Source organism: Bombyx mori, chromosome 7 (genome assembly GCF_030269925.1).
Source record: "Bombyx mori chromosome 7, ASM3026992v2".
NCBI lineage: Eukaryota > Metazoa > Arthropoda > Insecta > Lepidoptera > Bombycidae > Bombyx > Bombyx mori.
In genome coordinates this window covers 5,050,728-5,076,981 of record NC_085113.1, presented here as the reverse complement: position 1 = coordinate 5,076,981, position 26,254 = coordinate 5,050,728, and the positions used below count along the sequence as shown (strand labels likewise).

General features: G+C 34.5%; 1 protein-coding gene and 1 long non-coding RNA gene across 5 annotated transcripts in view; both read left to right on the top strand.

Annotated features, from left to right (window-relative positions):
• Positions 1-13,538, top strand: part of LOC134199142 (uncharacterized) — an 83,350-nt gene extending 69,812 nt beyond the window's left edge. Inside the window, exon 2 of the long non-coding RNA XR_009973499.1 lies at positions 13,330-13,538. This is a non-coding gene — a long non-coding RNA (uncharacterized LOC134199142). The remainder of the gene's footprint in view (positions 1-13,329) is intronic.
• Positions 1-26,254, top strand: part of LOC101740250 (klarsicht protein) — a 358,174-nt gene that overhangs the window by 261,444 nt on the left and 70,476 nt on the right. The window lies entirely within an intron of this gene.

Genomic DNA, 26,254 nt, shown 5'->3' with positions numbered 1-26,254 from the left:
ACAGAAGCTGAAGATACGAAAAATCAGGTTACTGCTGATAACATTTACTCGTTGATGATCTTTTTTAAACAATAATATGTTGTATGGCTTAAAGTCATTCAATCAATCATCCAAAATTAATTTACTGTAGCAATCAAAGTAAAACACATATTCGCACACCTTGAAACACGTTTGTTTCTTGGTGCCTCGAAGGATTAGCAACGCCGATTAAAACTTAAACGAGCTATGGCGAGAACAAACAAATCTATATAAATATTTACAATTCACATGTTGTGGGTAACAGGAAACACTGGGAACGTTCTAATATTGCTATGTTAATCATTTTATTTTTGCGAAAATTTGAGTAACCATTTTATTTGGTACTAGCTGACCCGGCAGACTTCGTAGTGCCTCAATCGATAAATAAAATATCTAAACTTTTGTATAAAATAAACTTAAAACGAACAAAAGGAATCCGTTCGACGGGGGACACAAAATTGTTATTTTTATTTAATTTTGAGCCTTTTTAATATTTATCTATCTTTTAAACCTTCTCTGGACTTCCACAAATAATTCAAGACCAAAATTAGCCAAATCGGTCCAGCCGTTCTCGAGTTATAGCGAGACTAACGAACAGCAATTCATTTTTATATAATAGATAGATGTCTTTGTCAGCATCACGATTCCGTGTTCGGGAAATAACATATGGGCAGCAAGCACTTGTGTAAGGCATTGAAATTTCATAAAATGCATTTTTGTTATTTACTAGTATTGTACATCCAAAAAAAAACTACTCCAAATTTTATTCCTTTGCTTAGTGATTAGCGAGTCAGTATTTTGGTAAAGTCGTTTGACATTCGGTTTCTTGATGAAATTATTGTTGCCTCTTATGTACGTTTATGATACCGATTCTAAATCTGAATTTTGACTCTATATTGTTTTTTTTTTCACTAAATTTAATCTGTTTCTGTATCTCCGACTATTTCTCTGTTTAACGCCAACATCTTTTAATCAATTGGAATAATTCCTAAGTTTTAATAATTATTTATGTGAATAGCCTAGAAACTAGTTTAAAACAACATACCCATTTATATGGCAAGATTGGGGTGAGCTTGGGCATAAAGGAAACATCTTCTGTACAGAATAATAATCGTGTCGTCATGAACCAAAATGAAACGTCGTCATGAAAATTACTCGTTAAAACGTGTATGATATGAAGCAAATAACAATCCGGAAGGGTGGAAAATTATAAAGCCTCCACACAGCCGCAATAAAAGCAAAATTGCATTTTAACTCAACGGATTCAAGTTCCATCGAAGCTGAACAGTCTAGCAAACACTGAATCATGACCAACTAGTCTAAGCAACATCCTGTTAAGGTATATTCAACGAAATGTTCATTTTAAAAATGTAACAGCCACTATGATCTTAACATAAATTCTTGAGCTAATTCACGGACTGGCGAACGCGGTATTTGCAAACGGAATGTCTTAGTTATTATAAAATCTTGAGTCTAGAAATTAACTATTCGTAAGACGTTAAGATTGATTAATTCAGTTGGCTTCATTAATTCTTATTTCCGCTAATTAATTTAATGGTTGTTTTAATTGATATTTAAAATGTACTGATATCCATAATTTTGATATAAATTTTGTCGGTAGTTGCCAAGTGAGGTGTCAAGGTTGAAACTAAATGGAAATCTATCTAAGCAAGAAAAAGTCGATGTAATTAATCAGTGTACAAAGTTTGATACAAAATAAATTTATCTGATATAAGTAAACTTTTTAAAAATGTTTGTGTTTTCATCAAAATAAATATCATAAAGAGTTCTAAAGTGACAAACATATTTTTTTTGTATTGCTTAGATTTGTGGACGAGCTCACAGTCCACCTGGTGTTAGGTGATCACTGTAGCCCATAGACATCTACAGCGTAAATGCGCCACACATCTTGAGCTATAAGTTCTAAGGTCTCGGTATAGTTACAACGGCTGCCCCACCCTTCAAACCGAAACGCATTACTGCTTCACGGCAGAAATAGGCGGGGTGGTGGTACCTACCCGTGCGGACTCATAAGAGGTTCTACCACCATTAAAAATTACGAGTATAGTACTGTTCATATTTGACAAAGGTTAAAATTGTTATAATGTAAAACTTGTTAGTGCAAAATGTATTTTGTTTTGACATTTTGGATTATTGGTATATTAATCGAGTGCTAAATGGAAACAGAACCAAATCATGATCATGGTCAGTGAAAATAGATAGAATTTTAATGATTGTCTTCATTCGTTACCCGATACACCACCTCTGATATCCATCTATCTCCCTTCTTTCATATATTTAAGAAAATCCAGGCCAAACAAAATAGGCAGACAAATTCATTCGGATCTTATTATGCAGATTTATTAGAGTATGGTAGAAATTATCGTTTCTAATTTTAGCATCCAACACATAATTAAATTGAACATTAGAGAAAATAATTTAACCTCACCGAAAATAAATAATTTTAGTAAATATTTTTCTATTAACAGAAAGTGTTTCACTTAATAAATATAACACAAAAATGAAAAGGGCATATACACACTCACACATATTTTTCTAATAAAAAATCTTTTAAGAATATCATAACAGTTAACTTCAGTGAATCTTGATACTTTATCTTTTAATTGCAGCGACGGCTCCGTTTATGGTAACCAATTATATAACAGTCGTAGATTTAATCAAGATTCATAAATTCAATATGTCCGTCTTTATTCGCGTATGCCGCGGGAACTTTAGTACTTTTATAAAGATGTCAAGTTAAATGTCACTCATTCCATTTGTGTCTAGATATTGTGGGCTATGTACGCAATTTCGCACCGTTATCTTAAAATCTAATAGAACAAGCTGATAAAATCTGCATTACATTTATTGTTACACAAACTAATATAATGTTATTAACTTTTACCGTTACGAAGGTCAAAAATTGAAGTTAATAATTAGTAATTCAGTTCGGGCATTGAATGCTATTGAATCTGTAATGGGTAATTACTGTTAAATGTTCAAATAACGGCTCATTAATATAGTACGTCGTGGAATCATTGATATTATTTAGAAACGGGCCTTTTCAAAATGAGTTCTAAAGTGCGAAGAAGAAAGCTCAATTTGTGTGATCGGGTCGTGATAAGCGCCCCATTGAGGTGCCGAAGGAGGTCGTAAGTTAACCGAACTAATGATTGTACACCGTTTATCCGGAAGCCGGCCGTAAATCATACGTGTCAACCATTACGTACTGTTTATTTTGTTTCATCTTTGTCTTCACGTACTTTTTTCTTACTCGCCTTTCAAATTACGCCAGGAAGTAGTAAAAAATATACTCTTAGTGTTGGCAAAAAACGAAGACTTGTTTCTAAAAGCCATTTCTAATTCACGTCAACGCTAGTAGTAATCTGTTGACAGGTTAATCTTCCGACGGTTAGTTTTACGGACGTAAAATTATCCAACTCCTAATGAATATTTTTTTCCGCTCGAAGTTTGTCGCGACGCTAAGGTAATTTTAACTACCAAATCATTTTCTTTCACCACACCATTGCCTATTTAGTCTACCTCATAGATTATTATAATATATTAATTGTTTCCTGGCATCGAACGACATAAATCGCTTCGAACGTGAATTGTAATAATTCTAATAACCGGTACGGCTTATCTGTGCTGCAACAATAAAATCGATATATACATTGTCCCTTTAGACCGTAAATTGTTCATACAATATTGTATTTAAAACCGCATTGTCCTCTTATAGTATCCCGATTGTGCTCTGTTACTGACATAATTTTGATGTGTATCATAAATTCTGTGTGTCATAAATTTTCGGAGGTCACATTTCAAATAACAAACATATAATATCAGCGCATTTTAATAGAATATGGAAAGATCATTTTAAAATAAACATCATTACATAAGTTACTATAATTAATTTTACTACATATAACATTTTATGTCAGTCTGAACAGCTCTAGGTTCTTCTGGAGCTTACCTTATAAGACATGTGTGAACCGGAGGCTGCCGATAAGTCTCGCACGGTGAACTAATTTATAGGCATCACTAAAGATATTTATCTGAGTAACAGTGAAGTCCGGGTAACGAAACATTAACAATCAATTGCATTGTAAACCTATAATAGTTAGGTTTGCTCGAATATTACCATCTATAGTAATGTTATTTAGAATTATGCAGCAGTAAAACTTAACATTGATGCAAGTATATAGTTGCTTTCTCTTTACAACCCAACTGTTGCGTATGGGTGAGTTACAGTAATTGATAGACAGCGGTACTGTCACTCAAGTTACCGCTTAGTTTTAACTTTAACTTTGTTTTTATGAGCTCTGTACCCAAATTGGATAAATAATTAACATTTTCAGCCACTTTATTTGTCGATATCACAATTATTTAAACTATCGGCAATATAGTTTTGGCAAAATATTAAAACAGTCAATACTGGCAATAGATATTCGTAATCATTTAAGTATGGCTAAAATTTACATTTACTGAGCGAAATCATTATACTAAAATCTAAAACCCTGTTTTTTTCATTTTTTTAAAATGTACAGCTTAATTATGTATAGATTCTGTGATAAGTAAAAACGCAGTCCCAAATGACTATCAAGTATTTTAAATACGTAATAACATTACAATGTTTAAGTATTCTTTACGAAACAAAGTAAATATTTGCATTAGTGCTATAGTAATGTGATATCAAAAGGAATGCATTCGTCAAACGATAACAAAAGCAAAGAATAATACAATTTGTCAACGTTGCAATATCATAGATAAGATTATAATATCATTTATTTGCTCTTAATTAGGATTAACATATTATCTCAAAGTATAGTGCTTCAATTTTGTAATAAATTGTGTTTAAATAGGAAAAAAAGAGACTGTACTCACTCTATTAAATTTCACATTAGTGAATGTTCCATTCTGTTTTGTATTTGCGGTATGTTAAAACACTATAATATAATTAATATAATATGATTTTATTGAATAATATAATACGAATTCTATAATATAATAAATTTATTTACGACTTCCTTTGTTTACATCTAGCTATTTTCATTTCCTTCTCATTCAGAACCTAGTATCTATAGTTTATGGTCTTATATTTCTTAAACGCCCTCAATTCACCATGATTCAGGTACTCAATAGTGTCCCATAGTTGAATCGTAAATTTTATTATCTGACATTGGATTATCGCGTCTGTTTATCTTATACCTTTCGAATGCCAATCGAATAAAATGTATGTTTCAAAATAGGTTATTTTGCATAAATTAGAATACACCTTTTTTTTTCCACATTTTAAAACGCATTCCGGTCTAATCAGATGGAGTAACCGCTATTCCAAAACACTAATTAAGACTTGATATTGGATGACTGTATTTACGTTGTCGTAACTATGGTCCTAATGAAATTATCTTTATCTATCTATCTCCTCCTCGCGTCGTTTTCCTCATTACTGAGGGTCGAGACTCCCCCGCTGCATCAGTTTCTCCCATACGACTTCCCTCCATCTGCCGCGATCCTTTGCTTCATGAAGGGCATTATGGAAATTGATGCTCAGAGAAGATCGTACTTGGTCCGACCATCTCGTGGGACTGCGTCCTCTGGGACGTTTGCCATCTACCTTTCCTGTCACCATTAGCTACTCAAGATTGTGACCCTTTTTACGAGCAATATGTCCGAAGAATTCCAGCACCCTACGAAGGCATATAGTGGACAGTCTGGCTTTGATATGAAGCTCTCTCAGAATAGACACGTTGGTGCGAAAGGCGGTCCATGGAATCTGTAGCATTTTTCTCCAACACCACATTTCAAAAGCGTCTATTCGGTCTCTGTCGGCCTTCTTCATTGTCCAGGTCTCCGCGCCATAACTGAATATGGAGAAAACTAGCGAACTCACCAATTTGGTTTTAGTTTTTCGCGTGATGTTACGGTCTCTCCATATCTTATGCAGCTGGGACATTGCATTTTTGGCCATCCCTATACGTCTCCTCATCTCTTTTTCGCATGATCCCGTGTTATCTATCTATCTATCTATCTATGTATATAAAAATGAATTGCTGTTCGTTAGTCTCCTTCGATCAATTGATCGAAGTTAGTCTCGCTATAACTCGAGAACGGCTGGACCGATTTGGCTAATTATTTTGGTTTTGAATTTCTTGTGGAAGTCCAGAGAAGGTTTAAAAGGTAGATAAATATGAAAATTCTCGGAATTAAATAAAAATAACAATTTTGTTTTTCCTTTGTTTTTTTTTTCTTACCTAAGCTGATAGATAGCCTTGAGAGGCTATATTAGCGTAACCTTAACTAGTAGGTGAGCTCACGGGGCTCAAACCTGACGATTTTGCTAACACGAGCCCTAGCAAGAGCCGTGCTTCGCAGAATCTACCACCGGATCGGAAACACGACCCACTGAGAAGATCCGGCGAGAAACTCAGTGGGTTCCCTTTGGGTCTTCTATTTATCGATTGAGGTACTACAAAGTTGGCCGGGTCAACTATATTTCATAAAAATTTCAATTCTTGCACAAAAATACTGTATACTACAACATTATTGACGGCACAGTATTTTATACTAATATTGTGAGCGTGCGCTATTGGCAAGTCATGCGTTGCGGTTTTAATTTATTTATTTATTTATTTATTTAAGGATTACCGACAGGGTTTACAGTAAGACATAAAATAACATTGACATGTATAGAGCAATTGATAACTGCAACTCTAATTATAGGCAATCACAGCATGCATTACATTAACATATTAATAGAGATTTAACAATACTATAAATAATAATAAAAAATTAAAAAATTAAAAATTAATGATTAGGGTATGAGACATTCGCCTCACGACTTCGACCTCATGTCTCAAGGTGGATGGGGCGGTACTTTTGCTGTGAGGTCTGTGCCCTTCGGCAACCACATAACACCATGATCTTATTCTGATGCTGTCTCGAAGTCCGCTCGTGCCTCTGAAACCCTGAAGCTTCGCAATATAATATAACTTAATATACTTTACTGCAATTACAATCCTCCATCAATAACAATTAGGACCAGAACTTAATTTTCGAATGAGATCAAATGAAATCATACATCGCCTGTACACAATTGTTTTTGATTAGTGTAACAATGTGACCAACAAATTGCTTCAAGTGTTAAAATTAGTCAGTTCTCTGTCGTTGCGTTGATGAGCGTTGAAAATTTCAATTTGTAAACATAAATGTCTAATTGTTTTGACTAACTTAACATAAATTTGATTGAAGTTTCAATTGCACAGTTAAAATATAGTTTTTTGATCAATTTATTACACTTGTTCTGACAAATATAATAGCAATATAATAACAATTTTCAATCATTTAAAATAGAGTAGACAATAGTGATTTCAATAAAAGATTGCTAAATTAACATTTGTCTAGAACCTAGAGGTAATTACCACGTGAGGGAGTCATTTCTGGAACATGCTGCACGGCTCCTCCTTTCTTAAAGCGTAGTCTCCTAGGAAGGATTGGAAGAAAAGGAGGACCCAGGACTTCCTACTGCTACTTCTGCTACTTCTCACGACTGTATCTCGGGTAATCGTAAACGGGTTTCCCAGGATTAAAAGAAAAAAGGGATAATTACCACCTTTGAGATAAAAAATCTATTCTGCGTGGAAGACAAGGGCTATTTACAGACTGTTATTTTCTAAATACTGTAGTAGATAATTTCTACTGTAATCATTGGTGGCGGGATAGTAGATGACATGATTAATAAACATAAAATTTCAGAGCATTCGTTCATACATCTCGTATGTATTAAACACAGAGAGTAAGTCAAATGCCGGTACATAGATTTGAAAAGGATAGGAACCGCTTTGCCACTGCTTATATTCAAAATTATCCATTGTACAATTCTTTTAAAGCACTTTAAAATTTGCCACGCCGTAATAAAGATTCAACTATACCGAATAATACACAATGTAGAATAAATTCATTAACTGTATCGTAATAAATATCGATGGCGGATCCAGTGTTCTTTATTGGGATCAGTCGATCCGTAATGCTACATCCGTTGGATTGACCAAGAAAAATTTCTTGCCATGAATCAATCTGAGCATATAAGAACAAGAGTTAATTTATTTCCAAGGAACGAACGGATATATCTAATTTGTACTATGTGAAGCGTTCGTGGCCTAATAACGTAAGTAACACGCACTATATAAGTACAGTCATCGAACTGCGTACATACACAAGAATAGTACAGTACAATGAAGGAATGGGAATAATAAAAGGTTACGTCCACTGTTATGCTTTTGTTAAATAAATACATAGAATGTTTATGGTAAATGGCACATTACAAAATATATAAATAATGGCATGGAAGCCAGAATTATCTAGAATATGAAAAAAAAATCGGAACTCGTTTAGATACACAATCATAGGTATCACAATCTTAAACAGCTATTTTACAGCCTCATAATTCTTTGGTATTATACTCTATTAATTTATTGTTTGGTCTGTAATATACTATTATTATTGACAACAATAAACATTTTAGTACCTGAATGCTTGTTGTGATAAATTTATAATCGGCACGATTTTCGATAAACACTTTTGTACGTACGTACGGCTACTGTTACGATCTGTTGTACAAGTCAGTTTAATTTCCCTTTCTCTTGTACTAAATACCAGTAAAACTAGTTACCCTAACAAAGCGTATATTTGGTCTCGCAAATTGGCCTAGTAAATAGGTCAATGGCATTTGTACTGAACAACAAGCGAGTGCTGGGAGTCTTTGAGTAAATTAATAGGCAAAATGATTCATTCGCAGTGGGTGATCTCATTCTTAATGCTGTTGTTTTTTGAGCTGCCCCTATTATATCTTAGTAAAAACACTTCTTCCTCGTGTCCACAAAAACGTTCTAAGACGTTTGCCAACACATTTACGGCTTCATCGAACGCCGATCAAACTCCATTTCCGCTTTTGATGGCTGTTAATTATTCGCGAACACTTGCAGAATTGTTTAGAAACGATGATCTCACACCAAACAAAAATTGCAAGGTCGAATTTGATTTCCTCCACGAATCAAAACAAAAAATAGTCTTAAGGTTATTTAGCATTGGAGATTGTAAGGCTTAATCGGACGGATTACTTTTAGAACCAAATTTTACGTTTTAGTTTGTTCTCAATATAGTTTTGTTCTGTTATATTTTCTATCAATTACATTTCAACGTGACTTGAAGTGAATTACCTATACATTATAATACTTTTTAAGTTAATGAATTTTAATATTTTTTTTATAGTTTACGTTTATAACTAAAAGCCATATTTACTTTTGTAAATTAGCACCAAATTGCAACAGTTTTATTACACTACCATAAGTAGTTAATATATATTCACTATTTTTCACATACAGTCGTTCTCATGGTAATGATAAATGCTCACTCTCCGGTTAAAACTACGGCTTCCTTTATTCATCCAAACAACTTAGGTCCTTACGTATTGTCCATCATGAGATAAAGACGGCTCATGTTGCCTGGTCTATAAGCGTTGAGACATATGAAATGGCTCAATTTGTCTTCTTGGTTGTAAGTGGCTTCATGATTTAGAATCTCGAGTTCGCCCACTCTTGTAAAGTAGGAAGCCGCTAAATCTGTAGAAATGGTTACAATGAGATCTAAAGACTTAGCATCTGTCTAAGCTAATAATTCAGGTCACGTTTCCTTGCCAATGTAGGTTACGTAGCAAATTGTAAAATTGTCTAATTTTAAATGAATTTTATGGCTTTTAAATGAACTGTAATGCTTTAACGAATTTGTTGTTGTTTATTGAGTTTAGTCTCGAAAATCTTTTCAAATCTCTATTTCCTAAAAGACAAGACTTCAAAGTCCTCACTGTTATATAATTTTTTTGAAAGTTATTAAGTCCAATATGATGAGAACATAGGAATAATATGAAATATAATACTGTAAATAAATATAATAATCAAAAAAATAAAGGAAAATATATTTTAAAGCAAGCCCACACATATTTTACCATTATCCAAGTAAATCTGCCGTGAAGCGGTTAGGAGTTCCTGTATGGTGTGTTGGCTAGTTGTATTAAATCCAACACTTTGGCATCTGAAAGAATGCACTAAAAATAATCCCTTGTTGTACCCGTGTATATTTCGTGTCTGTTTAAAGATGGTAAATCATAATGAAACCCTTTTAGTGGCGAGCTTATTTTCACATATTTTGCAGAAATTACTAAAAGGCTTTTTAAAAAGTACTTTATTAATTTAAGTGTGCGCAGAATCTAAATTAAATTTCTCAAATGTAAATGGATTTTCGCAATTCTGTCTGTTGTGTATAAAAGACATATCAAACTACTCAAATAAAACATATTTTTTACTATAACTGTATTCCTATAATAAAAAAAAGGAAACTGCGTAAAAGTCGGTAATGTGACGCTCCGCACTTTATACGCATTTATAGAGAGTCGATCTATCGATGGCTCGCGCTCTAAGGGATACTTGAAGTCTGTGATTTCAAATTATAATGATCGATTCAAATGCTTTTCTACTTCAATGACCCATTTAACAATACAGTTAATAAAGGATTTTCATTTTTCGAACTAATTGAACAACAACAAAAGCGTTTCTTTTAAAGCCTCTCGAATACTCTGCTATTGACGAATTGTGAACCGAAGAAAGTTTCGGGCATAGACGCCGAAGCAATGTAGATAATTAATGATTTTATTGATTTACTGGCCAAAGCAACTTGATGTTAATAATCTGTTCATCTATTGATCAAAAGAAACCGGCGTATGACTTTGGGATGTTAAAGCTACTAATTCCTTACATAGCTAGTTGTATTTACTCTTTTCTTATGTCGATTTAGACTGCCCACTTTGTGTTTTGAGTACTAATACGCGTGTTAAGAAAATAACTATAATAAAAAATACGTGTGGTGTCGTGGGACACCGGATAGGAACGAAGTTCAATATAAAAAAATAAAAATAAAGAATTACGAGAAAAAAATCGCGCGGTGAAATATCGTTGTGCGGAAAACAAGGCCTTATTCCACGGACTTTTTCTTACGGTTTTTACTATCACATTTTTTTCAGTTCGGTCGCGCAGCAAAATCCCTATCTCCTCCAAGCCTGCCGTAAGGAACTTCGTTCCAAAACTTCGTTCCAAAACTTCGTTCCAATAAAATATCCACATAATTTCTAAATAATTAAACCTGAATTTTCATAATTCAAAAAGCTCTGGTATAAAATCTTTGGAGATGATACGACAAAGGGAAGATTTTCCACCAAACGGGTGAAATTGCTCGGTAGACCGACTGAACGAATGACGTTAATCGGAACTTATATGTATGCAAAATTATCTTGGAAATGTCGTTAGCGCAATTCAGGCATCAGTCAAATATCTTGTGTTCAATGATAGATAACCGTTACAAATCTTCATCAGTATAAAATAATGAATGGTCTGCTTGATACGTGGGAGGTTGCTACGTCTACGCTTTGTTAAAATCGTAAACGCATCAGTAATTTGATGTGGGTTTATTGATTCTAATTCCGTTTTACGTCTAAAGGTAAATGACCCGACCTGTGCGATCACTTCTTTAATTTCACGATATTTTTATCAAAATTCGTATCATTTACTGAATTTATTTAGTCACTTTAGACTCATATTTTATTTCATTTATTTATGAACGCGCTAAGGTTTGACCTTTACGAATGGGTATGTAAACAAATTGAATTTATTCCATTTCTCACATCATTATAGTATTATTATCATCAATGTATTCATAGTAACAATAACTTAATTAAATGCAAATATCGTATGCCTCAAATGAAATAATATTATTTAAGCGTAATTGTATTAAAACTGTAACCTTAGCAGCTTGTAAATTTATCTTCTATTTTGGTTCACCATTTTATGGACCAAAAGCCTCTCTGAACGATAATTATTTTAGATTGCGAATTATTTCGCAATGTTAACCTTTTGTGCAGTTAATATGGTTTATTTATTTTTTACTCTAACATTCCCAATCATCACCAACAGCGTAATCGTTAACCAGATGAATACAGAATATTTACAACCGTTTATATTAATAACTAGCGACCCGCCCTCGCTTTGCTTCGGAAACTGTAATTTATTATTGATTTCTCCACTATTTAATGGATATTATTATACGTATAAACCTTCCTCTTCAATCACTCTATATATTAAAAAAAACCGCATCAAAATCCGTTGCGTAGTTTTAAAGATTTAAGCATAAATGGGGATATAGGGACAGTGAAAGCTACTTTGTTTTATACTATGTAGTGATAATCGTTTCAATCAGGTCAGTCTAATCATTTTTTTTGTTACTCAAGGCATTTTAAGCTCATCCATTCTGTAATTTACCGATCTCGCGGACCACAGTACATATAATTACCGGTTGTATAACTATTGCGGTCGCATCAGCGTGGTTTGCATATTGATGTGCAATGACATTCTCTTGAACATCAATGCTTTGCCTGCCGCTGTACTCATACTTTCGTTTAATTATCAAATCGAATGATGTGTTAATTTGATTTGATTTGATTTGATTTGTAATGAGATTCGTCTTGTTTCTTTTGTATTTTAGAATTGCATTACGTTGTGCTACAAAGTTTATAATCATGCCTTTCAAATTCATCAACGAAATCTAAGATATTTTATGTTTTTTTTTATTGCTTAGATGAGTGGACGAGCTCATAGCCCACCTGGTATTAAGTGGTTACTGGAGCCCATAGACATTTAAAACGTAAATGCGCCACCCGCCTTGAGATATAAGTTCTAAGGTCTCAAGTTTAGTTACAACGGCTGCCCCACCCTTCAAACCGAAACGCATTACTGCTTCACGGCCGAAATAGGCAGGGTGGTGGTACCTACCCGTGCGGACTCACAAGAGGTCCTACCTCCAGTAAAAAATGTTGCAAATTAATTATGTCATGGTTTGAATGATTGAAATTTCTTTTTTTAAGGTATCTTAAATCACATACTCAATCAAATACTCAAACAGTGCTCTCATTGTCCCGAGTCCTACCAAACGGAATGACGAAACAAAACCTTTTCGAAATTTCTTATGCAAGTTGGAACACGAAAACAGAGTGTATAAAGCACACATTTCGGTTTTGTATAGAGAAATTTCTGTTAATAAGCCTTTCAAACAAGAGCAGGCCGTCAATGGCCAGCATTCAGTTAGAAAGATGTATTGTGTACTTGTGGAGTACTGAGGGCTCTTGAACTCGGCTGCAGAGGTCAAAACGCGCTTGACGACAAAGCTTAGTGTTGACATTTTAATCATGCTCCACGTTTCTTGTTTCAGGTAAATGCTGTTAATGATTGTAAAAGGAACGTGTTTTGAATACGACTTTAATTTATGAGGTATTGTGCATATTTGTTTTTTTTTTTAAATATAAAATCTTTTGTTATCGAACGGAAAGTGTTATATTTATTTGAATTATGAACGGCGAATTCCTTCATAATTAATCCTTTGTTTGACAAATAAATAATGCACTTTATGTTAACTTACAATGTGTGAGCTGCTTATTCATTTACTCTGAAGTGGTGATTCTTTAAATTTCAAACTTATTTCAAAATTTAACCTTTTTAAAAAAAGAAATAGAAAATGCAAAGTTGTAAAGTAAATTTCCACAGTGAATAGTTTTGTCGTAGAAAATTGAATAATTGACAAAATATCGAAGAAGTGGCTTAGGCCTTGTGACCGAGAATAATAAGACATGACAACAATAAGACAAGATTTCGGCCTTACGATCAAAAACAATGAAGACGTGGCTTCGGCCTTTAAAACTACAAAAATTCTCCAATTATTACCAAGAACAAGACCTGGCTGTATGGACAAAAGTCCTTTGCCTTTCCCATTAGGGATAAATTAATATCATCATCGTCATGAATAATTGACACTTCTTTAAATATGGGGTCTCATATACCCAATTATGTTTTTGCGTTCAGCTCGATAGTCCGACACGTGCTTTGTACAGTGAGCAGCTGCAAGTTGAGTAATAATTGCGAGATCTAGGGGGTGTGGTTGAATGTATAAAATAGCAAATGGAATACCAACTTTTCGTGCACATATTTTTGATTGTTGTTTGTTTCGGTTTTTATGCAGCGATTATCTTGAGTATGAATTTTTTTTTTTATTGCATATATGGTTGGACGAGCTCACAGCCCACCTGGTGTTAAGTGGTTACTGAAGCCCATAGACATCCACGACGTAAATGCGCCACCCACCTTGAGATATGAGTTCTAAGGTCTCAGTCTAGTTACAACGGCTGCCCCACCCTTCAAACCGAAACGCATTACTGCTTCACGGCAGAAATAGGCAGGGCGGTGGTACCCATCCACGCGGACTCACAAGAGGTCCTACCACCAGTAATTCATTGCCATATAGAATTTTAAACAGTCACCTACCGGAATATTAAGCTGATTATTATAGGGCGAAACGTTCACAAAAAGTTAGTAGACTATTAGTAGTAGTACAGGTCAACGTGAATCAACTACCAATGTTTCAAATTGCAGTTTTACAAAAGTTAAACTGAATGAAACGACAATTATTTATCGGTATCTCGGTAATAGAATACTCATAATTATTTTTTTCTGTCTCGAAATAACAATACAAAATGAAGAATGATCCACGAAAAAGTCAAATCATTCGATTTTAGTCATCAATTAGTGCCGGTTTTTTTTTATTGCTTAAATGGGTGAATCAGCTGGCCCACCTGGTGTTAAGTGATTACTGCGCCCATAGACATCTACAACGTAAATGCGCCATCCACCTTCTAAGTCAAAGTATAGTTCTAAGGTCACAGTATAGTTACAACGGCTGCCCCACCCTTCAAATCGAAATGCATTACTGCTTCACGACAGAAATAGGCAGGGTGATGGTACCTACCCGTGTGGACTCACAAGAGGTCCTACCACTAGTAAAAAACCTGATTGGTGTAGTATTTAGCGCCCCTGACTGTTGCACCAATTGGCATGGGTGCGATTCCCACATCGGGTAAACATAAACAGGATTGTTTGCTCTACGTCTAGTTGTTTATTATCTATATATATGTATATATTTAAACGCAAATAAGTATGTATGTCAATCTCTGGGAACCATAACACAGAGAATCCAAATTTTTGGCCGGATTATCGGGCATGATTTGTACCCGGTTATAATTACAAATAGCATACCGTATAGCCGTCACGGTATAATAGCTATTAGAGGTTAGTCGAAATTAATAACAAAGTTCCTTATCCTGAAGACTTGCGCCACACACAGAGCTACACTTACACAAAAGGATTCGCGAGATGCGTTCATTCATGCCGTAATTGTATGATTCACTCGCATTTACGTAAATAGATTTCGTCCAGAGACTCGACGAGCTGTTCTACTCCACTATAAATATAATTTTATCTAGCACGTCTGCGTCAAATATATTTAATAATAAAATAGAAAATTTACTGGGTTTTTTTTTCAACAGTAGTAAATATGACATTATTTAGTGCCAGACGAGCAGCTTTTGAGCTAATCATACCCTAAAAATTGGTCAGTTCCCCTCATATGGAAATATAAGAAAGACTTCAAAGGGTTTGTGAGACTTCACCTCACTGGGTCGAAATGTTTGCGACTTTGTCATGATGCAAAAGACTGTAGCAACTATAATATACAGAACGGGAAAAAGCGCCAGTGGTGTCCTGAATGTAATTACTCCAAGCACCTATTTATTACCTTACTGCCTTACTCATCAAACCCGTGGAATACGACGATAAGTTCGTTGTGCAACTTAGCCCATAGACACATATTTTATTCTTTATTACTTAAATGGGTTGACGAGCACACGACCCACCTGTTGTTAAGTGGTTATCGGAAGCATAGACATCTATAACGTAAATGCCGCCAGCCACCTGAAGACATCAGGTTCTAAGGTCTCAATTTTTACTGTACAACGTTTACCCCACACTAAAAATGGAAAAGCTTTAATGCTTCATGGCAGAAATATGCAGTATGGCGGTACCTACCCATGCAGACTCAAAAGATCACTACCATTTATTTCGCAAATTATAATTTTTCCGGGTTTGATTTTTATTACCCATAGAATGTAGTTCCTTCAGGGACACCATACTTGAACATATTTTAAGTGCGCATTTCATTAGATAAAAATGTTAGCTGTCTTCAAGATTTGAACACCGGTACATTCGAATCCACGACTCCAAAAAAAACTGGAAACGCAGTAGTGATAATAGCTGCTAGAAAATGGGACCTAAACTAAATACACTTTTGTACAAAAAAAACTTCAGAGGTGTCAAGGGACACCCGGATGGAACGAAGTTCCTTTCGATTAATTAGTGAAGGAATTGTAATTTTTTTTTAAGTTATAATAATAAATTACGGCATTATGAAGAAGAAAAAAACAATACTATGAACTAAATTACTATTGTTGAAACGCTATCTCGAGAAACTACTCATTACGCGGACCAATCGGATACGAGCAATGTCACGCGATAAGCGCCTACACGTTGATTGGTCAGAATGATGGATTTAAAAAGTGTCGTGACTACTTTTCGTAAGAATTTTTTCCGTCTAGCCCCCTTTCACAACGCGCGATAAGGAACTTCGTTCCAAAAATGTTGTTACCAATTACATGCATTACGATCTGTGATGTAGCCTAAACAAAAATTACATTCAAATTATTTAATAGCCCGCGAGTACAAATGTCGAGATACCAAGGACTTCTTGAGCAATATCTTGATTATGATGAGTCACATTTCTCAAGAGCACTAATCTGCGGTTTGTTAGCGGTTTCGTTTCGACTCGTATACATAATTTACACACAATACATTCTGAAAGTGAACCATGCTATAAAAGCGATATATCTATATATATATAAAAGAAAGTCGTGTTAGTTACACTATTTATAACTCAAGAACGGCTGAACTGATTTGGCTGAAAATTGGTGGGGAGGTAGCTTAGAACCAGGAGAAGGACATAGGATACTTTTTATCACGCTCCCGTGGGACGCGACATAAAACGTGGTATAAAAAAACGCAACTGATATGGAATAACAAAATGCAACTGACAGCTAAATGTAATGTAGTCTATGGCTAATTATAGTAGAATTTTGAAGTTGACCGGTTGATGTGTTTGTTTCCAATTTCTATTTATTGTGCCGAGATAGGTAATCATTAAGAAAGCCATGCCGCGACCAGCACGATCAAATATTTCCCGACGAAGCCGTAATGCAACTAGGATTCGAAACATTGCGAATGAAAGGACTGAAGAAGAATAAGAAAATACAATAATAATAATACCAGCTAAAATACATGGCCAATAAAGTATCATTAAAATACGTTCTATTTTAATTTATATTAATTAACCAAATAAGAAATTGACCATGATAAAATCAAAAGTCTGCTCATTTATTGCCTTTAAGGCGGAACAAAGTTCGCCGGGTCACCTAGTAAATATATAAAAACGAATCCGATAGCTGAAAATAGGTAGTAGTGATTTGTGTTTTTAAAATTAACAATTTTAAAACTTTTGTTACTATTATTTGGTAAACCGGGTCTAATCTCAACTGTATTGTATAAAAGTTGTCCTACCTACCCTTGAAACCGGAACGATTAATTGCTTAGCGACGAAAATGGCTTCGTTGGGTCTATCTGTGCGGATACGATATACCCAAACTTCCATGGGTTGGGTATATCGTACCCTATATTACCGTATCCGTATTCGTATCAATAAACGTAAAATTAATATAAAAAAAATTTAATTAGTTCATTAATTAAAATACAGAAGCTATAATATGGTTAAATCCGATATTGTCAACAAATACATTTCAACTATTTGTTCGAAAAATCTTGATATTTCTTAACATCTTTTTTTATTTTATTATTATGAGCTGTTGTAGTTAAAACAACACAATAGGTCATCATCATTGCTACACTGGGAACAGTGCTCTGCAATTTCACGGTTCCACGCCTCATTAAATTCGCTTGGCAAATGTAATTATGTCACTGTTTTATTACTTCAACTATAATCTCAACATGAATCCGTTGTTGTTGAAATGTAGCCGTCAATAACATTTCCTTCGATATTGCAACACCAAAAGAGCTTAGTTTAAAGACTGCGCTACCAAACACCCAACTTTTTCACGATATATTTGGATAATTTAAAATTAGTATTTTAAATAAGCTTTTTTTTTAAATTGGTTTATTTTTAGCGATTATCTTTATTATCCTGAAATAGTTGCTAAACTGAAGTACATACAAACACATTAGAAACTTTTCATTTTCTGAATTCCAAAAATCCGATATCTTATATACCTTTAAACGAGCAATTCTTGTATATACATATATAATTATATAATCTGAATCTCGGAAACGGCTCCAACGATTTTCATAAAATTTAGTTTACAGGGGATTTTAAATCGATCTAGCCACGATTTATTTTCAGAAAATGTTGTTTTATTCGTGTTTTCAATAATCTACTCTTCCCGACATCTATTGGCGAATAATAATACTATTTTTCTTAATTGAGGGCAACTACTTTAAAGACACAATATGATGGCTTTATAAAAAAAAAAGACCAAATCTCGGTCATCTAGTAATATATAAACCCTTGAAAGGTATTTGGTCACATTACAAAGTATTGCTGATTTCGTTTTGTTAATTCGTCATGCTGTTACGTTGCCTTGAGCAGTTCCACGATTGGATATGCCTGTCCTACGTTTACTGCAGGTGTGATTTCGACTAGCAATATTTGTTGCTCGCTCAAATTTACTTTTCTTGTTTAATACGGTCCGTCTATTTGCCAACTTTCTTTGGTAGTGTTTACTGTGAGCGGTGAGCGATATTTTTATTATGTGTTTTTGTATGTATGTCTAAGCTTCTAGTTTTTATGTAGTATGAAGTCTCACTAAATTTCGTTAAACACGGTTTAGTGAAATAGTTTTGTGCAAACTTCACTGGATGAATTAGTTCACGTCATAACCATAATAAGACAAACCACGTTTTCACACACACAAACCATTTTTTTGTTTGTTTATTTCGTCTATTGAGATAATTTTTTTTATACTGGTGGTAGGACCTCTTGTGAGTCCGCGCGGATAGGTACCACCGCCCTGCTTATTTCTGCCGTGAAGCAGTAATCCGTTTCGGTTTGAAGGGTGGGGTAGCCGTTGTAACTATACTGAGACTTTAGAACTTGTATCTCAAGGTGGGTGGCGCGTCTACGTTGTAGATGTCTATGGGCTCCAGTAACCACTTAACATCAGGTGGGCTGTGAGCTCGTCCACCCATCTAAGCAATAAAAAAATAAATTAAAAAAAAAAAGTGAAGTCGAAGTGTAACGAGAAACAGAATTTGCTTTTAATTAGCTAAAAATATATTTTTCACATTTGGTTGGTACCTTCAATTACGAATTAATTTATTGAAATTAAATTATTACATTGAATATGTTATTTTTATAATAATACCCAATAAATTGTAAATGTAATTATAGTTGTGTTCTATCCGTAACAGACAAGAATGAACTTCAATTATTGACAGTTTGAGATTAATATTGACTGGGTTAATTCAATGGAAAAATCGATTTTAGATCGCATCCCTATTTGTAACTTTGTGAACGAAAACCAATAGTCTCCCACAGCAAGTTTTGAAAGGCCGCATAGACTATAAAATTAAAAAAAATCAGTTCGTATGACACGATAAATAAATCAATTGGCATTTTGAATTTTAACTATTGTGTTCGATCAGTTCGTTATTTGTTACATAATTACGGTATATGCAATGAAACATTGCAATAAAAATAATGGTAATGTGAATGTAAATTCAACACACAAATATTTGGTTAACTCTTAGCATATTGGTGTATTGTATGGATAGTTTCACAACAATCACATTTTAATCATTAACAATTTTTGTAAAAATGCTCCCTTGACTATTGGAGTAATCTCAGATGTAAACAAAACAGTTATTCTTTATTCTTATTTTATTGTATACATCTTATGAATGCATCAAGTCATGCGAGTTTACTGATGTTCTAATCACAAAGGCATGTACAAATTTTCTAATGAAATACGTACTCTGTAATGTCTACAGATAACTTCCACAATAATTTGACAGGTGGTAGGACCTTTTGTGAGTCCGCACGGGTAGGTACCACCACCCTGCCTATTTCTGCCGTGAAGCACTAATGCGTTTCGGTTTGAAGGGTGGGGCAGCCGTTGTAACTATACTGAGATCTAAGAACTTTTAATTATCTCAAGGTGGGTGACGCATTTACGTTGTAGATGTCTATGGGCACCAGTAACCACTTAACAACAGGTGGGCTGTGAGCTATTCACATTATAATATCCATAGGTTTCGGTAACGTTCACGTATGTACGTAATAAATAAATAAATAAATAGGAGAACAGTAAAACAACGAAATTACTCTATTCGCTTACCCGTATTTTTAAGGTTGCATTTCATTCCGTGAATTTGCTATATCTGATAAAAAAATCAGTCTGTATTTGTCCAAACAAAAAATAGCTTATATATATATAGGTATAAGTACTATATGACTGTTTTCTAATCATTATCTAACTGTTGGGTAAATACAGCCAACTTACGAATACAAAACAAAATTACAAAAAAAATCGATTTAGGCAACATATTACAAACATTATAAGAAATACGTACTCAACAAATGTTCACGATTGACTTCCACGGTGAAGGAATAACATCGTGTAATAAAAACTAAACCCGCGAAAATGATAATTTGCGTAAACACTGGTGGTAGGACCTCTTGGGAGTCCGCACGGGTAGGTACAACCACCCCGCCCATTTCCGCCGTGAAGCAGTAATGCGTTTCGGTTCGAAGGATGGGGTAGCCATTGTAACTATACTGAGACCTTAGAACTTATATCTCGAGGTGGGTGGCGCATTTACGTTGTAGATGTCTATGGGCTCCAGTAACCACTTAACACCAGGTGGGCTGTGAGCTCGTCCATCCATCTAAGCAATAAAAAAAAACCTAAGCAAACAATTGAGAATCAAAAATACAAAAACACTAGCGGCCCGCCCTGGCTTCGCATGGGTAGTAGCGCACGCGATGTAAAAAAAATATGTACACGTTGGGTTACATTATTGGAGTTTCAGTAAGGATCCCTAATTTTTTTGAAAATATATTAAATATAGCCTATGTCACCCGGGGATAGCGTAGCTTTCCAATAGTGAAAGAATTTTTCAAATCGGTTCACTAGTTTCGGAGCCTATTCAATACAAACAAACAAACAAATCTTCCCTCTTTATAATATTAGTATAGAAAACGAAATTCACTCATCGCATTGATTGAAATGCGTATGCCTAAATGTTCCGCACTAGTATTTAGTGAATCCGAGTAAATACGTACCTGTTACACGAGCACGTACCGCACTGTTCTGTGAGAAACAGAAATGGGGGTTACACGGTTTGTAGGAACGTTTATGTAGTGGAATAGTTAGGTCGGTGCTAACCGTATTAAGTCGCGTCGTGAGATCAGGCTCATCTGATATGATTCCATCTACAACACTTAAATGCGTGCGAACACACTTGAAGTTGATGTTATGGCGCTATCTAATTACAAATTTAACAAAACGGGTCATTTTAGATTATTTTTAGGTCTATTTGATGATATTACGTAATAAAATGTATGTATGAAAAAAGGGATCAAATTTTCATAAACTTTTTTTGTTGTTTACACATTGAGAAACGTAGGTCTACAAAACATTTCACATTGCTAGTAGTGATAATAAGTTTTGTGAATACCGACAAACAGTTTAAGAGTCTGTTTTTTGAATTACAAAGGGTATATCAATTTTCTAGGGTAAGCTTAAGACCCTATTGAAACGATTAATAAAACTAATCATTTCCCTAATACATTGCAGCCACACTTATCTGATATATATATCGACGCTTGAAAGGCGAACGTGACTAAGCGACAATGCGTGATCTTTATAGTAGACTAATTTAAAGTTAAAATACCTGGAAAAAAATCCTTTTTAATGAATCTAGCTGTAGGATTGAAATGATTTTAATAGACCCAGAAATATATATTTTTTGCGCATCGAATATGGTTATTGCCTATCATTTATGTACAAACCAGTTATTGTCGCTTAGTCACGTTTGTCCATATGTAGTTCATGAGTTATCCCTTCGCTATTCTTCTTCGTGACCTCAGCACACCCATGTATCTGCGGGAGCACTTTAAATACACCGCAAAAATGCTCACCCTTTCACTATTCTTGGTCTCAAATTTCCATACGATAACAAATTCACTGTAAATGAGTGAAATAATAGAACTTGATTTCACAACCTTTACGTGCTAGCTCTCTGATTTTAGTGTCAGTAAAAGTAACAGAAAATTAATGAACCACTGCTCATATTAGAGAAGCTAACTAAAATTAGCTTCCAAAAAGAATTATGTAATTTCAAAAGACGCTAACCTAAACTACGTTTTGCAATCTTCTTTTTTTACCGTTTGCCAAGCGCCAGTAATAATTAAAGTTACCGAAACTGTCTAATGAAATAAATAAAAAATACTGTGAAACTTACAGCTTCGTTTTTCTACTGTCACAGAGCGCGCCAATAATTTCAACATATTTTTCATATTACGCGGTAATCAATATAACCTCAAGGTACATGTATGTTGTCAATGTGATTTCGATTTTTTATATCAATTATTGTTACCTTGTTTATGTATTTTCAACCACAAATACATTGTTTCGTTGCAAATGATTTGTGCTGTTTATTCAAAGTATGTATTATATCTGTTATTTTTTTCCTATTTTGTCCAGTGTGCTATTGCCCAGTGTCAAAATAGATCTTTTGAAGACGTATTTTGATACATCGCTGGGCATATAAATTATTTGAAATGTTCATTTTTTATTTTATTTTTTATTTCATAGATGGGTGGACGAGCTCACAGCCCACCTGGTGTTAAGTGGTTACTAGAGCCCATAGACATCTACGACGTAAATGCGCCACCCACCTTGAGATATAAGTTCTAAGGTCTCAAGTATAGTTACATATTGTAATGAATGCTTAATATCTGAGTGATAATAGATATTTTTCTGTAAAAATTAACGAAAGAGCTAATGTTCCACGGGAAGGTCAGCGTTTAGTGGGTACTTTAACCGTTACCACAATCCTCTCACCGCGATGAAAAATAGAAAAATGCATTTAGTTATACCATAGGCCTTGCCAAATATAACAAGATCTTTAGACGATCTTTATTCGTACATGGCTTTCAAATCTCTTCACTATAGATCTAAAAGAAAACCAACTTATCGAAACTTCACATTTGTACGCACAATGCGAATCAAGCATAATATGCTTTGTGACTGTAACATGGGAAGACTCCATGTACGTTACAAAAATTCTCTCCATAACGATAACTGTCGAAACCATCTGTTCGTGTCGTAATGTCGCAACTGGGACGAAATAGGAATTCAGAGATCTATGACCGTATAATATTGCAAACGGGAATTGACACACCGCTTTAGGTATTAAAACACCTTTTTTTTTTTGCTACAATAGGAATGTTTTTATACAATTTCGTTTTTTTTTCTACCTACCCTTTTTCTACCCTTTTTTTACTCTAGTAACCTCGATGGGTTATTCTAGTAGGTGAGCTCACGGGGCTCAAACCGGGGGTGTTGCTAACACTGGCCCTAGCAAGAGAAGTGCTTCGCAGAATCTACCATCGGATCGGAAACGCGACCCACTGAGAATATCCGACGAGAAACTCAGTAGGCTATGTCTATGGGAATCAATCTCGTCATTTTTTGTACAGACAACGGTTGACGGTATACATATAATATTTAAGTTACATATAAGTGAAAACAGGGGTAAAAGTAATCCTTAAAAAATTAAACATAACAAGCACCTTATGCTTGAACCCTTGAAATATAAGTTCTAAAGTCTCAGTATAGTTACAATATATGTAGTTATATTTTATACTCTGGTTACTTTCCATTTCATATTAGTTTTTTACTTCAGAGTACCTAAGTCTCAACGTGACCCGAGGTGAGCGATTGCTCGGCGTACTACATAATATTTGTCACGTTTATCGACCTAGAAGTGCAAATATGGCTTCGTCTTTGCGGATTAAGCGTGTAGAGTATTAAACTCCTAGAAATTTTCACAATAATCACTATAAAAGTTCTAAAATTCATAATTTAATGAAATCTGTGCAAAAATTTTGTACATCATCGCAATACCTGTGCATTTTAATGTAGTAACATAACATCATGTAATAAAAATCAAACCCGCAAAATTATAATTTGCGTAATTACTGGTGGTAGGGCCTCTTGTGAGTCCGCACGGGTAGGTACCACCACCCTGCTTATTTCTGCCGTGAAGCAGTAATGCGTTTCGGTTTCAAGGGTGGGGCAGTCGCTGTAAATATACTTGAGACCTTAGAACTTATATCTCAAAGGTGGGTGGCGCATTTACGCTGTGGATGTCTATGGGCTCCATTAACCACTTAACGCCAGGTGGGGCTGTGGGCTCGTCCAACCATTTAAGCAATAAATAAAAAAATTAATAAAAAATAAATTTAAGTATTTCAAGTACACCTTTGGACACAATAATTTTTTATGTTTAAGTGACAAATTATTAAGTCTATTATTCCATTTGAATAAATAGTAACATTGTTTGTTAATGTTCGATTTTGTTACTCATTAAACTTTCGTATAGGATAGGATTTCTTAAATTCCATCTATGCTTAAGGTGTAAATAAAAAAAAAAAGCTTGCAACTTACAACATGGCGATGCACTACGTCCTGCCATTTGCGGTGACATAACGCATATTATAACGGTACCGGCTTGATTGATTTCTGTGCTCACTGATTTATCTAACCGCGACTTCTCAAGCGCTCGACCTATACCGTTCACGCGGAAAACCTAATCGTTTTCTATTAGATTTAATTACACATACCGTTGTTGCCGTGTCCGCGAATTTACTTCATAAAATTAGGTTTCAAGAGCTATTAAACAGCTCCATAGCCAAATTTCCAAAAAAAATATGGAAATGTTTTTCTGGCCCGATTTTCACTCTCCGTGGATCATAGTCGTTTTACTCGGAAATAAAATTTTGAAAGGTATTACATAAAACATTGTACATACAGTGTTTTATTACAATAACGAATCTGGGTGTCTGAGACTCTGTATATTAACTTATAGCTTACAAATTAGTGAAAATTCGCTGATGCACAAAAGTGTTGCCTTTCATTATTTTCTGCTTGTAGCTGTTTCTCTACCTACACCCATCGATCACGATCTACGATCGATGCCTACACCTATTTGTTAAGTTAGTGAGATATAAGTACCCTTCTAACTATGTCGTAGCAATTAAGTCTATTTATTAGAAAAGTTTTTTTGTAAATCTTGAAAGATAAACACAAATAATTCTTTACCATGGGCGGATAATGCACCTATGCGATTTCTTTTTAACAATAACTTTTTGCCCTTAGGCTCGGTAACCTCAATAGGCTTAGCCACAACATGTTAAGTTAGAAACTAAGCCCAAGGTATTATTTACCACTATGAACGGATTATGGAATTTGAATAATAGTTAAAAACCGTTTTCGTGCGATCCGGTTTACATTAAGATATTTATATTAAGGTTTTATAATTGCTAAATACATGAATGCCATATTGTATACAAGTAAGATCGCGGAACGCACTTAATATGGTCGTGAACATTCTAATCGGTCTACTGAATTCCTGGACGCACCTCTAGACAATGGCTCGTGTTTTTTTGTAGTAAAACCAATTTTGAATTTCTGAAGCCATGAAGGCCATGCCATAACAAGTGCAAGAAAGAAATACTTTGCTTCTTTATTATTGTAGTCCAATGTACAATATAAACTACATACGAATTAGTTATGACTTAATATAAATTTTATTTGTAATTCAATTCTAACAAAATTCATTTCTATTGATCGTGATGAATAAAATTTTAACTTTCCATAAATTAAAATGTATCATTATAAAAGCACCTTTTTAATTTAAACTTTATCTCAGGCATATTAAGTCGTCGTTACGACATTTTTGGAGAGATTAAGGTTTATCATACGTCATCACTGTTGATAGGTTAGTCTGCACGCTTCACCATAACATTTGCAGAAAGAGGACAAGCTCGTACTCTCTGACTGTTCGGCTATTTCCGAGCATCGCTCTGCTAAATCGGTCGCCGGCCGATGACTCCAGCGGCATGC